Source organism: Lactuca virosa, chromosome 1 (genome assembly GCF_052849685.1).
Source record: "Lactuca virosa cultivar CGN04683 chromosome 1, Lactuca_virosa_CGN04683_v6, whole genome shotgun sequence".
Classification (NCBI taxonomy): domain Eukaryota; kingdom Viridiplantae; phylum Streptophyta; class Magnoliopsida; order Asterales; family Asteraceae; genus Lactuca; species Lactuca virosa.
In genome coordinates, this window is record NC_136426.1 from 272876588 (window position 1) to 272890435 (window position 13848).

Sequence of the window (13848 nt, forward strand, 5' to 3'; positions counted from 1 at the left end):
AGATCTCCTTCTATGAAAGTTTATGGCCATTATTAGCGTAGTTTGGTACCATTATTGGCTTTGAGCATGATATGAAGATATCGCTTTAGATCTGGACATCTCAGGACCTTTGGGGAGTTAAAGTTACCAACTTTATCAAGTCTTGGCCCTCCTTCATGCTCTAAGTCCCTTGACAAGACTTGATTAAGTGTTTTTCGCTTTTAATGCCTTGCATGGATGTAAAGTTAGCAACTTTACGTGGTATCTCAACCCTAGGGGGTTGGATCTAAACTTTGGGACCTTGGATCTGACTGGAAAGGACTGAACACAAAAAGGATTGAAAGAACTCGTCGAGTCCCTTAGTCGACTCGACGAGTCGGGTAGGGTTTACCCGTTTTCGAGATTACGGGTGAGTGCAATGAAGGATTAGAGTTTTGGTCTGCATGAGTTTGTTGTCTTCTGGACATTAAGGAACACGACAAGTTACATAGGTAACTCAGTAAGTTGACGAGTTACTCAGGTAACTCGATGAGTTGATGGATGCACTTGACGAGTTGGGTCAACATGGACTGTTGACCTTGACCGTTGACTTGACCAGGAATTGACTAGGGTTGACCATTCAGTATTTTAGGCCTCTTTGGTAGTGGGCCTTCGCGGATTAGGTCCGTTGATGGATTTATGGACATTATAGTGTTGGGTTTTTGTTTGGGCTTGGGCCTCAGTCTTGGATCATACTAGGCCAAGGGTAGAATGGTCATCTTACACCATGTATGGATTAAGTATTATAGTATGAAACCCAATTGCTAATTGGGTATATTGATTAGTATTGATAGCCCGGGAAGTCGGCGGGGCAGCAACTAAGGATGTCATTCGGGAGCTTCTGCATTCGAGGTGAGTCTCCTCACCATATTAATGGGTCTAACGCATCAAGGCTGGCCCATTTATCTAGTTTTTATGATTATTACGGATGTGGTATTGATACATTATGTATTTATGTGAAGACCATGCGGGGATTCCCATGGCAAGTAGTTATATATGTGGTATGCTAGTTGATTGTGTAGTATTTGGTATGCTAGTTGTCTTTGTGATACTTGCATGGAAGACCCCGGGGGGTTACCGAGGCAGTTGGATATAAGACCGTGTGCAGGTTCCCATGGCTTTCCAGGCTAAGACCACGTGGGGGATCTAGTGGCACCTAGTGTAAGACCTTGGAGGGTTCCAGGGCATCCTCATATGTTTGCATGTTTAGCTTATATGTTTGTATGTATGGTTTGTATGGTAGTTAATGAAGACCATGTGGGGGTTCCCATGGCAGTGGGCTAAGACCATGAGGGGGTCTTATGGCACCCGGAGTAAGTCCTTGGAGGGTTTCCACGACATCCTTATATGCTTATGTGATTGGTATGGTTTATGTAGCTATTATAGCTAAGATGGATTATGTGGATTGTGTGGGGTATGCTATGGGGAACTCACTAAGCTTCGTGCTTATGGTTTACAGTTTTTGTTTCAGGTATCATCGATTTCGGAAGAAAGGGCGTGACTTGATCGCATCGCGCACACTCATGTTTTCCGCAAAATGTGATTTTGGGATGAACTCTAATAAATGTTTTAATTAACTTTGTTTTGGAATGTCTGGATTAGAATATATTTATGTTTTGACTATAATAAAAATGAAATTTTTACCCTTGATTTTTGGGTCGTTACAAGTTGGTATCAAAGCCTTGGTTTGAGGGATTTGGACATACTTTCGGGTGTGTCTGAACTCAAACTGAGGATCTATCAAGTTTTCAAAGGAAAAATGTTTTCAAGGAGAGACTTTTCTAAGACAAGAAAGGGTGTGGTGCATGCAATCAGCCGAGCTCAAGTAAGTTTTCCCCAGAATACCCACATATGCTATCTATTATGATTTGATTTATGAATCTGAGTATTGCATGCTAGTTAGGGCTAGGGGAGATGCCTTTATATGTTGTGTGAGCTGGTAGACTTGCATGCTAGTGCTGAGTAGTAAGGATGAGCCTGATATGTGATGCTTGTAGCCTTGGAGATACTGGACGTCATGCTAGTATGAGAATGATTATATGTATTGGTAACTGCTAAGTGTATGTTTTAAAAATTATATACGGTTAGGATCTTATAGCTTTATGGTTTGGCTCGCTTCCTGTTCTGTGTACAATTTGCATGCATAAGGCAGCCGACAATGAGGATGGGTTGAGGTGGATAGCATGGGTAGTGGTATGAGGACTGAATGTCCGGTGATAGTCTTACAGATTAGGGAGTACCCTAGAGAGAGCCTAGGATGAGATTAGTGACAAGTGTTACCTGCTTGCGGATTGTACGTGTGGAATGTCTGACTTGTCTAGCGTATGTTGGTTAGATTTATCGTTACCTGGATGCTGCTTTCTTTGTGCTTTGTGGGATTCCTTGTGATGTTAATCAACTATTTAGTGAATATGTTAAGTCACATGCAGTATAGGTTAAATAATCTAAGAGTGATGGATTTGACCCTATTGTGCAGCTCTCGTCTGAGTCCAACCGTTCTAGGGTTGAGACTTTTACTCGAAGGATTATCTGATCTCTGTTGTATGTGACTATATTCATGAGGTAGTTGGTCGAATATCGTGGGAATCTTTCAGCAACTGAGGGTAGGGGAGGTTGGGAACCTAGGAAAGCTTAGGATATGCTCCAGTGAGTTTAGTGGGGCGGTTCAGTTTAGTTGGGAACTTAGGGGAGCCTAGGAGGTACTACAGTAGATATCGTGTTGTTGTTTATCAGACATTTAGTATACTAGCGGAGTAAGTGACTTAGAGGATTCGGGAGGATTGCTGAGGAAAGTATGGATAGGTGTAGAAGGTAGTATTGGGCCCGTACTACTGAAAGCATAGGATCCATACTCGAATCAGTGAGAGTCTTGGAGAATCTTAGAAGCTTTGGGGAAAGGAATTCTTGATTTTCCTCCGATCATGAGGATATTGCATTGCGGGTTAAGGATGCGCACGCATAAGGAAGGACCAGAGTTGGCCCCAGCTCCGGTGGTGAGCCAGTTAGTAGAAGGACTGCCAGAATTTTGAGTTCGCCTTGGATCTCTTGTATCAGGCGGCAAGGATTGATTGTGCGATTTATTGCACTTTGGGATTGAAGACTATGTCTTAGGAGTAGTTTGAAGTCGGTTTAGAGTAGAGGTTGCTCCAGCTTTTGCAGTTCAGCCGTTGACGATTGAGCTGATGAGTGTGTCAAGGTGTGAGACCCTGAATGATATGGATCTCGGAACCAAGAATGGGAAATTGAGTAAGAGTACATCGATGAGAGAGGTTCATGTCAGGTAAATTTAGTGGAGGGTCTCGAGCGTAGACCCAAGAGTTCGGATCGGCTTTTGAGAGGCCAACAGGACGGATCCAGTGCAACGCTTGCGGAAACTGCACGATGGAGGTTCATTCCAAGGGTTTGGATTGTCATTGGGATCGGAAGGAAGTGTACTTCATGTCCTCAGGGTGGTCGAGTTAATACAGGAGGAGGTGGTCAGGATTCCTTCGGATGTTTGCGGAGATGCTATCTTCTGCCATTTCTGATGGATATCAGGAATTTGCATCGCTTTGGAATTGTGATAAGTTGGATCTCAGGTCGGTTTTCTGCTTTAGTCTGAGTTAGCAAGGGTTGTTAGATGCCAGTCAACATGCCGATGAATCTTTGAGAAATCTTCAGACGGGCGTATCTCACAGAGCGGGTCCAGGGTGTACTGTTATTGCTCTAAGTCGTTGTCGGAATCTGTTCAGTGATCTAGGTTGGTACAGGTGTAGCAGGTTTGGCCATGTCAGCAGGGATTTCCCACAGAGGGCGAGCCCGTTATATTTTCGTTATGATCAGGTGGGAGACAAGGATGTCGACTGTCTGATGATCAGAGAGGAGCAATGAGTGCACCTGCTCCAGTTGTTTTGGGGTTGTTATCTCTGTTGGTGGTTGAGTTAATTATATTCAAGAAGGGTTATATGTCAACTGCATACCATGAATCTTTGGTGGAATAGTACGAGGTCGTACCCTTATAAGTAGCAGATTCCCAGTGTTCGAATGCCATCTTGGGTAGGCGGGGTTGATTCAAGGGCTTGTACGAGGGAATTATGATTAGTTTTCAGTAGCCTTAGTATTTGTGCTTGGAAGAGCATTCATGATCGCCGAGGGAAGAGAGAGTTTTTGCTGAAGTTTTTGTTAGACTATTCGTCGTTTGGACTCCGAGATCTGAGTGTGATATCACTTTTTAGCAACTGGAGTCATCGATGTTGTTGGGATTCAAGAAGTGTTAGCTGGTTTTCAGGAGTTGTGTTGTTTTGGGAAGGGTTACTTAGCGTGCACTTGTTGGTAGGCACCAGTCGTCGGCAAATTGATCATTGGAACGTAAGAAGGATTGGGAATCCTTTAATTTTCATGTGCCAAGCGGACTTAGTTGAATCTAAGTGGGGGAGAGCCATCCAAGTATCCAGGACAGAAGCAAGGGTGAAACTAGAAGACATTTCACATCCCCATCGGAGAAGAGAATGCAGCCGTAGTGGCTGACTGAATATAGGATTCTGCGGGAGGGGAGTTTGGGAAACACCCCAGCATCTGGATTGCGTCTTCTTGATGACAAATAGCAGGATTTGAAGGATGGAACCAGATTTGGTTCCAGTCAGTACTTGAGTCCAGTTGGGAGGTTAGACCGCGTAAGTGCGCAACGTTGAGATGTGATCGGATTAGTAAATTAGTGGTAGGATCATGGGTGTCTGTTGGGTTGGTTGGAAGCGTTGTAAGTCTGTGGGTGTAGCTGTAGCATTCACAAGGTTGTCCGATAGTGTTGGAAGTGTTGTAAGTCTGCGGATGTAGCCGTAGCATTCACAAGGTTGTCGGATAGTGTGGGAAGTGTTGTAAGTATGCGGGTGTAGCCGTGGCATTCACGGATTCATTCAGATGATTTAGGCCAGGGAAGGCCAGTTCGCAAGGTTGTGGGTAGGCCGCAACTTAATTAGAATCAGGACCGGAAGGATTGTTCGATCAGTTATCCATGGGCGAGCCCGTGTGGTTATGGAAATTTAGGATGGAACCGGTAAAGACTGTTGAGACAAGGGTTGGATCTTGAGTTGCAGGATCATGCGGATGAGTAGTGGGTGTCACAGTAGAGCTGCGGCTAGGTAGTCCTGATATTTGACCTCTTAGGAACCTGGTGGTTGGACCGGGTGCGAGACTAGTTGTCTCGGGGATCGGCTAATGGTATTCATTAATCGGTCAAGTAAGGGATGTCGGAAGTTATGGTGCAGTATGCAAATGCAGATTCATGGATCTCGAGGTAGGAGCGGAGTATCGATTCGTTTTGGGAAAGATCCCGAATTAGAGTTTGCGAGTGTGCAGTACATGATTTTTTTTTTCAGTAAGATGAGATTGGGAAGCATCTATATGCCCATGACATCAAATGCAGGATTCCAGGGTGATGAAGGGGTTTGGGTCGATGGTAGCTTAAGCCATCGTGATGTGTTTCGGGCGGGTTCAATCTGTAATAGAGACACGACATGTTGGAATTAGGAAACGATAGATGGAAGGATACCGGGAATGAGGTAAGAATACTGTTATTCAGGAAGTGCACACGTTTGCATTGCATTCAATGGTGACAGGTTGTCAGGTCATGATGATTGGATGTGTCAGAAAGATTGATGGAGCCATGAGTGGCGGTATAGCTAGGATAATTATTTGTAGACGAGGTCTCTTTCGGAGGTTGCGTGGGACGAGTGTGAGGTTGCTAGTTGAACGGTTAGTTATGGTAAGTGAATCCGGTATTCCGAATATAGGCGTTCGACACTCGGTTATGGTAAGTGAATGTAGTCAGTTGGTAACGCCGAGATAATCAGGATCGGAGAGAGCCTGGTGTGGTTGAGTCCTCTTGCCTTATTGAACGGTCATGCAATAATCGGTGTGACGGCTGCGTCCCTCGGGATGTCGGGTGTCGGTATTCGTTGGGTTCAGAACGGGTTGTCGTTTATTGGTAAGAGTTGGATACTCAAGATTCTTCATGGTTGAAGTGCTCTCAAGGCTTCACTCTAAAGGAGTGACACCCGATACAGGAAGCAGGGTTGAAGGCCACGTATAGTGAGTCAGTCAGGATTTGGCCCTAATAGGGCAATGGGTACATCATGAAATATTGCGGAGGAAGCATTATCCATAATTTTGCATCAGCAGACTTCAAGGACGAAGTCTAGTTCAAGTGGGGGAGATTTGTAACGCTTGGTTTAGGTATTAGTCCTTTATCAACATTTTTAGAATTTTGGGCTGGGACTCGACGAGTTGGGGAGCTCCAACTCGTCGAGTAGAAATCATATTGGAAATAGGATGAAGGACCTTGTAACACCCGGAATCCAGAAGATCACGAAAGGAAAGCAAAACCCTAATTGAGAGGGCTACTCATCGAGTCCAAGGGGATAAGTCGACGAGTAGAGGTGGATTTTGGGTTCTTGATCGAAAAGTTTTAGGTAATGAGGAGTGGTTAGAAACGTAAGGCTTCTCACCACCTTTTCGTGGATATAAAGTTCGTCAGAAAAGGACTAAGAACGAAGACGTTATAGCACTTTGAAGTTATTGGCATAAATGGTCCCTAATGGAAATCTTTGGCAAGCAAGTCCCATGCATGCAAGGGATACGTGCACATGTCCGACTAGGTACGCCCATCGTAAGCTGGGTTACGCCCAGCGTATAAGGTCGTTTGGTTGCTGGTGCGGAGAAGCGTACACCCAGCGTACACTCAGAGTCACTAAACCCTAATTTTTAGGGCATGTCACTATATAAAGAACATTATGCCCTAGATATCAGCCTCACTCTCATCTTTAGACAGCCACCACGAAACCCTAAACCTCCTTTGAGTGTCCTTGAAGCTTTGGAGGACATTAGAGAGTATTTTGGAGTTGTGAAGCCATTTTACAAGCAAGTGAAGAGCATAGCAATGTAGAGGATCAAAGGAGATGCAGTAGATCCAAGATTGTGGTTCCCTTTCAGACTTTCCTAAGGTATAAAGTCTTGAACTTGTCTCTTGAATGCTTAGATCTATTATGATGGAGTTTTGGATCTTTTGGTCCCAAGGATGAAGCTTTATGGTCCAAATCCGATTCCTAGACTAAGGGTTGCCACCCTTGGTGCTAAATGACTCCCTAAGACAGAAAGTTGTCATCTTGGTGGTCTTAATGGGATCATGCAAGAGTTAAGACCATTTTCATGGAAGTAGAATACCATTTTTGGAGTTTGGGCTTGTTTGGGACATGCAAAGTCACCAAGTCAGTGGCTTTATGGATTAAGACGTTGAAAAGGACTAGGATCTTTGATTGTAGCTTCTGGAATAGAGTATTAAGCACTTATTGGGAAACGTGACTTAACAGTGGAGTACGCTGGGCGTAAGTGCATGTACGTGCAACGTACACACCATTCAGCCAGTACCTTAGTGTATAGTGAGGTACGCACCGCATACTCAACAGATGTGGGCTTGGCGTTTTTTGGGCCTCGGATTGGGCCATGCATTGGAGTTTAGTTCTTTGGGCCTTAGTGAGCCTTTAGTGGGCCAATAGTGGACTTAGAAAATTAGGCCATTAGTGGGCCTTTAGTGGGCCAATAGTGGACTTAGAAAGATTAGATGGAATTTGGCCATGGATATGGTCCAAATTAGAGCAAGGGTAAAATGGTCATTTTACCCTAAGAAGGATTATTGGTTTTGGACTAACTGTTATTTGGTATTGATAGCTCGGGGAGCCGAAGAACTAGCAGTTCGAGAATTGCCAGTTAGTAGCCAGAGGATTATCTGCAAGTCTTCAGTAGTGCGAGGTGAGTCTCCTCACTGTGTGTAGGGGTCTAAGGCCATAATGCCGGCCCATTTAGTTTATGTATGGTAGGAAGCCTCGGGGGTTAGCCCTAGGCACTATGTATGAAAGACCAGGGGGTAGCTCCTGGCACACAGTATGCTATTATGTATGACAGGAAGACCCGAGGGATTAGCCCTAGGAACTATGCATGAAAGACCAGGAGGTGCCTCCTGACACATTGTATGCTCATTAGCTAAGTAGAGTAGTATGTATGCTAGTTGTCTTTGTGATACTTGCATGGAAGACCAGGAGGCGGCCCTTGGCACTTGTATGTAAGACCCAGGGGGTGGCCCCAGCTTGGCAAGAAAGACCACGTAGCGGCCCGTGACATAACAACAATACTATGTGCGGCACATAGCACATTATTTGATATATGATTGATATGTATGGCTCACAGTATGTATGACATGTATAGCCCAGTTGATATGTATGGTATGTGGTATTTGGGGAACTCACTAAGCTTCATGCTTACGGTTTACAGTTTTGGTTTCAGGTACCTTCAGTTTTCAGAAAAGGAGCTCGGGACGATCGCATCGCACTCACCCATATTTATTCTGCATTATGTGATCTTTGGGATTAGACTCTGATATTTATTTTAAATGAAACGTTTCAATGTTCGGAACAAAGTTGTTAAGTGTTTTTTATTATATAAAATGAAATTTTTGGTCTTGAATTTTGGGATGTTACAAGTTGGTATCAGAGCCTTGGGTTGAGGGATCCGGGCACACTCTCACGTGTGTTTGGACTCAAACTGAGGAATTGGTATGAGAATTTTAAAAAGAAAAACCATTTTTATATAAAAAGAATTTTGAAAGGAATTTGAAAAGAGAAATGAACTTTGAAAAGAAAGGGGTGTGATGCGTGCAATCGGCCGAGCTCAAGTAAGTGGTTCCCAAAATACCAATACATGTTTATTATGTGATATGATATGATTATGTGATTTGCATGCTAGATTAGAGATAAGGATCTAGGAAAGATGCCTTTGTATGTTTATATGAGCTTGTATAATTGCATGCCAGAACTGATCAGCCAGTGGTAGGATAGCTTGTTTAGGTGATGCTTGATTATATGAGCCTTGAATTATATGCTAGTACAGATTCCTGATTAGAGGATAGAATGGTTTGATTGGAGTATGATGGTTAGATTTACCATTTTTCTGAATGTTGTTTGCTTTGTGCTTTGTAGGACTCTTGGTGATGTGAGTTAGCTACTAAATGAATATGCTAAGTCACATGGGACACATGCTAGATAATCTCAGAGTGATAGACTTGACCCTATTGCGCAACTCTTGTCTGAGTCCAACCGTTCTAGGGATGAGTCTTTTACTCGAAGGATTATCTGATCTCTGTTGCATGTAGCTATATTCATGAGGTAGCTAGTTGACATTACTGGGAATCTTTCAGCAGCTGAGGACTGGGTGGGTTCAGGAACCTAGGAAAGCCTAGGATATGTTTCAGTGAGCCTAGCGGTGCGGTATAGTGAGTTTTGGTGTTCGTGTTGAGAAAGTGACTTAGAGGATTTAGGATGATTGCTGAGGAAAGTAAGGATAGGTATGGAAGGTAGTATTGGGCCCGTACTACTGAAAGCACTGGATCCATACTCGAATCGGTGAAAGTCTTGGAGAATCTATAAAGCTTATGGGGAAAGGACCCTTGGTTATGTTTTGACTTTTGGAATGTTTATTTCAGTTGGACATGAGCTCTTAGGGAGATGGTCAAGGATCGGGTTCTGGATCTGGTACAGACGCTGAGCCGAGCAGTTGCGAGAGTTCATTTCATCAGAGATTTCTCGTTGTGTTTCAGAGATAGTGGTTGAGTGCTTGAGTGCATTTCGTACGGATGTTATGGATATCATTAGCGCTCGCACACTGACTTTGAGAGTTCCGTGCTTGTGGAGCTCTTGCGTTTCATGGGGAGAGGGATCCCATTATCAGTAGGAGGTGGTTTGCGGATATGGATAACGTATTCAGGACGAGTTTCTGCCCTAAGGAGGCAAAGGTCAGATATACTTCCTGCCTGTTGAAGGATCGGGCACGTGATTGATGGGAAGAGATCGGTAGTGAGTTGGGTGATGATGAAGTCGATGTCATGTCATGGGATGACTTCTCGACTAGATTCCGAGTTGAGTTTGCACCAGCGATTGAGGTGCAGCAGTTGGTACGAGAGTTTCTGGATCTCCGTCAAACCACGAAGACTGTGGCAGAGATCACTGCCAAGTTTCGAGAGATGGCTTTATTGGTACCGCAGTATGTGGCAGATGAGGAGATGAAGAAAGTGAGGTATCACGACATGCTGCGGGATGACATTAGGAAGTTCGTGAGTATTTCAGGGTGCGAGACCCTGAATGATATGATCTCTAGAGCCTGAGAGTGGGAGGTTGATTTGGAGCACATTGAGAAGAGGAGGTCAGATCAGGTGTATACTTTGGAGGGTCCCGGGAAGAGGCCCAAGACTTCAGATCAACGATTGGTAGGCCGACAGGGCCGAAGTCAGTGCAGCACATGCGGGAAACCGCACGAGGGAGTTTGTCATTCCAGGGGTTCAGGTTGCTACAAGTGTGGCAGGGATGGTCACGTCAGCAGGGATTGCCCATAAGGGTCAAGCCCATTATGTTTTCACTGCGATCAGGTGGGCCACAAGAAGGCCGATTGTCCGACGATGAAGGGAAAGGTGGTAAGCACATTTGCTCTGGACACTTTGAGGATCACTGATGGACGAGATGGAAGGACAGGAGCCCCAGCAGAGAGGAGTCGGACTTTCCAGTGACATGCAGGAGAAATCCGGATTACAGCAGGCACTATTGCAGGTATGTATCATTTGCTCTTTCGATTCTATCTGTATTATGGTTGTTCTTGCCTCCGTCTCGGGTAAGAGTATGTATGAGTTATATCCCTGCTTGTATTCGGATTGTATTTGCGAAAAATGTCATATTCCAATTGCATACCAGGAATTATTAGTAGCTAGTGTAGGGTCATTTCCCTTTTCTGGTTCGAAGTGTTCAGTGTTATCTCGGTTACGACCGAGATCAGTTCAGGAGCATCATGTGAAAGTGTAACGACCCAAAAATCAAGGGTAAAATTTTCATTTTTAGTATAGCTAAAACATTGATACCATTTATCTCAAACATTTCAAGTCATCCATAAATAAAACATTTATCAGAGTTTATCCCAAAATCATTCATTGCAGAAATCATAGGATTGTGCACTGCGATCAATCCAAGCCCTTCCTTTCCAGAACGATGATACCTGAAACCATAAACAAACATGTAAGCACGAAGCTTAGTGAGTTTCGCAGAGCATACCCCACACAATCCACATAACACATATCATATTAGCTATAAAGCTACACATACCACATAAGCCATGCATACATAAACCTGCCAGAATGCCATGGGCTACCCCACATGGTCTTTACCTAGGACTGCCATGGGCTACCCCACATGGTCTTACATCCAATACAATGGGCTACCCCACATGGTCTTTACCTAGGACTGCCGTGGGCTACCCCACATGGTCTTACATCCAATGCCACGGGCTCCCCCCGGGGTCTTCCACGCAAGTATCACAAAGACAACTAGCATAACACATATCATATAATCACTAGCATATCATTTAGCATAAAGCTAACTATCATATCACATATCTATACTACAGCTAGTTTACCACATAACATAAAATGGGCTGGCCTTGGTGCGTTAGACCCATTGGTATGGTGAGAAGACTCACCTCACACTTCAGAAGCTTCTCGCATGAATTCCTTAGCTGCTGCCCGCTAGCTTCCCGAGCTGTCCCTACCAATCAATATACCCAATTAGCAAGTGGGCCCCAATACCATAATCCTTAATCCATGCACGGGGTAAAATGACCATTCTACCCCTGGCCCAATATGATCCAAACTAAGACCCAAACCCAAAACAAAATTCCAACACTAGGTAGGCTTTCCAAGCCCACTGGTGGCCCGCTAATGGCCCAATTTGCTAAATTGGGCCAAAACCCTCTAATGGGTCTTACCTTAAGCCCAAACATATGCCTGGCCCAAAACATCTAACTTCTGATGGTCCACTAAGGTCCAAAGGCCCAAAACAGTCCAAGCCTACAACTGATGAGTACGCGAGGGCATACTCCCTTGTACGCTAAACGTACTGGCTAAAGGTGGTGTACGCTGCGCGTACGTACATGTACGCCCAGCGTACTCCTCTGTTAAGCTACTTTTTCATTAAGTTCTTAATACTCCATTCCAGCAGCTACGAATACAGATCCAAGTCCTCTTCGACATCTTAATCCATAAAGTGGAATGCTTTAAGCCTTTGCATGGCTTAATAAATCCCAAACACCAAAGATGAATTCCTAAAGGTCAAAATCACTCCCAAAATGTCTCAAAACTTCTTAATACCGTAAGACCTCAGTCCAAACTCCCAGATCTGATTTCAAGGGACCTCTTATGTCATAAAGTTTCCAACTTTATGACTTAGCATAACTCAATAGGGTCCAAATCAAAACCCTAAGTCCAAAACTTCATCAAATGACCACTAAATCATGTATGGAAGGATTATACCCATCAAGATTCAAACTTTGTGACTCCATAACCTCAATAAGGTCCAAATATAAAGCTTCAAAGGTTCTGGAGTAACTTCTACTCACAAGAACCACCACAAAGGGACCAAAACCATAACCAAAAACCACCTAGCTAGATCTACATGAAAGATGTGCCAAAGTTAATGAAGGTTCATGATCTAGAAGCTTGACTCCAACCATAGCTTGATCACCAAGTTCCTTCTTCTTCAAGGTCCAAACATAACAAGTCATAACCCAACTAGATCCACATCAGAAAGCCACCAAGATCCAAACTTTATACTTTCTGGAGTTAGATCAATATGATTAGGGCTTGGATCCACAAGCTTCAAGCCAAGCAATGCTTCCTCAAGGAACTCCTTCTTCCACAATAAGCACCCAAAAACTCACTAAACGACCAAAAAGCTCAAGAATCACTCAAATGGAGGTTAAGGGTTGATTTCTAGGGTTTAAAGGGATGGAGGTTGAAGATATTAGGGTGAGGTTATGAGATAGGGGGCTTAAATAGGGTCCAAGACCCTAAAATAGGGTTCTGATCTGACTGCAGTACGCCCAGCGTACATATGGTACGTCCATCGTACTCCTGGGAACCTTCACGACCATCCTGGTCAGTACGCCCAGCGTTCCCCAAGGTACGCCCAGCGTACTGCCTTCTTTACTAGTACGCCCCGCGTACGCTTTGTGTACGCCCCGCGTACTCGGCTAAGCCTGAAAACCACGAAACTTCCGAAGGCCATAACTTCTTCGTTAAAAACCCGATTCCGACGATCCTTATATCCACGGAAAGGTGACGAGAAGCCCTACACTTCAAACAACTCAAACCTTTCTTAAGAACTTCCGAACAAAAATCCATTTTCCACAAAAGCCCAAACTGCCACTTTACCGAAATACCCCTAGGCTTCCAGAACACGAACCGAACACCCGGATCACTTCTAATACATCACTCACACCCAAATGGGCCTAGATCTTACCTTCCCAAGAGCCATAATCCTTACAATGACCGACCTTCAAGCCACAGCCTCAGACTAGGAGTCAATTCGGAACAGAGCGTTACAACTCTCCCCCACTTAAATTAGATTTAGTCCTCGAAATCATGCATCACCATCGCCGACATACCAGACAACCTCAGCGACACCGCCACAAAACTGTGAATACCACAGCCTACCCAAGGCAACTGAAATCAATCCTCATAGGGTTCTAGAACCCAGAGATGAACGAATTCCTTGCAACCTGATAACATCTGCTCCATCTGAAATTAGAGGTCTCGAGATGGTCTATCTCCCTAACAGACTGCGCACATCGAATCATCATCGAACTGATTTCACAAGAAACCAGTCGAGATAGAATACTTCCCACTCGTAATACCTTGAGGCTTCCCAAAGAACAAAATCACCGATCAACTGTAACTACTGAATAACCAGCAATTCCACACACAAACCC